We start from the raw sequence: 491 nt of genomic DNA, 5'->3' as shown, positions 1-491 counted from the left end.
TGTTTAAAATTGTGAAGGTGCAGCGTACTAATCGGGTCACTTATCTGCTGGAAGATAAGTGACCCGATTAGTACGCTGCACCTTCACAATTTTAAACACCTCAGTTGTCCAGTTCGGTGTATAACCTTTCTCTAAGACAGTCTTGAATTTGCTAACACGTACACGGTCACCAACTTTGAATCTAGCAGGCGCTGCGATTTTTACGTTGGGTACACCGTACCCAGAACTTTTTCCGCAATCGCNAAAAATAAGTTTTATTATAACCTTTTGTATTACAAACAATATATATGTCATATTCTACAAACATGTATGAGCAATATTTTCTTTATTATTCCAAATGAGTGCTACATATAAAAAATGCATGAATAACTATAGCGGTATATTATAATGTCCCCATGGAAACGTGTCGATCGAGTCGGGTATGATATACCGCTTGTCATCGTATGGACTTAGAGCGATTTTTGTTTCAGACACTGTAAAGACTTGGTGTA

This window comes from Dinoponera quadriceps, unplaced genomic scaffold (genome assembly GCF_001313825.1).
Source record: "Dinoponera quadriceps isolate SergipeBrazil2010 unplaced genomic scaffold, ASM131382v1 scaffold1106, whole genome shotgun sequence".
In the NCBI taxonomy this organism is placed as follows: domain Eukaryota; kingdom Metazoa; phylum Arthropoda; class Insecta; order Hymenoptera; family Formicidae; genus Dinoponera; species Dinoponera quadriceps.
Note: the sequence above shows the minus strand (reverse complement) of the source record.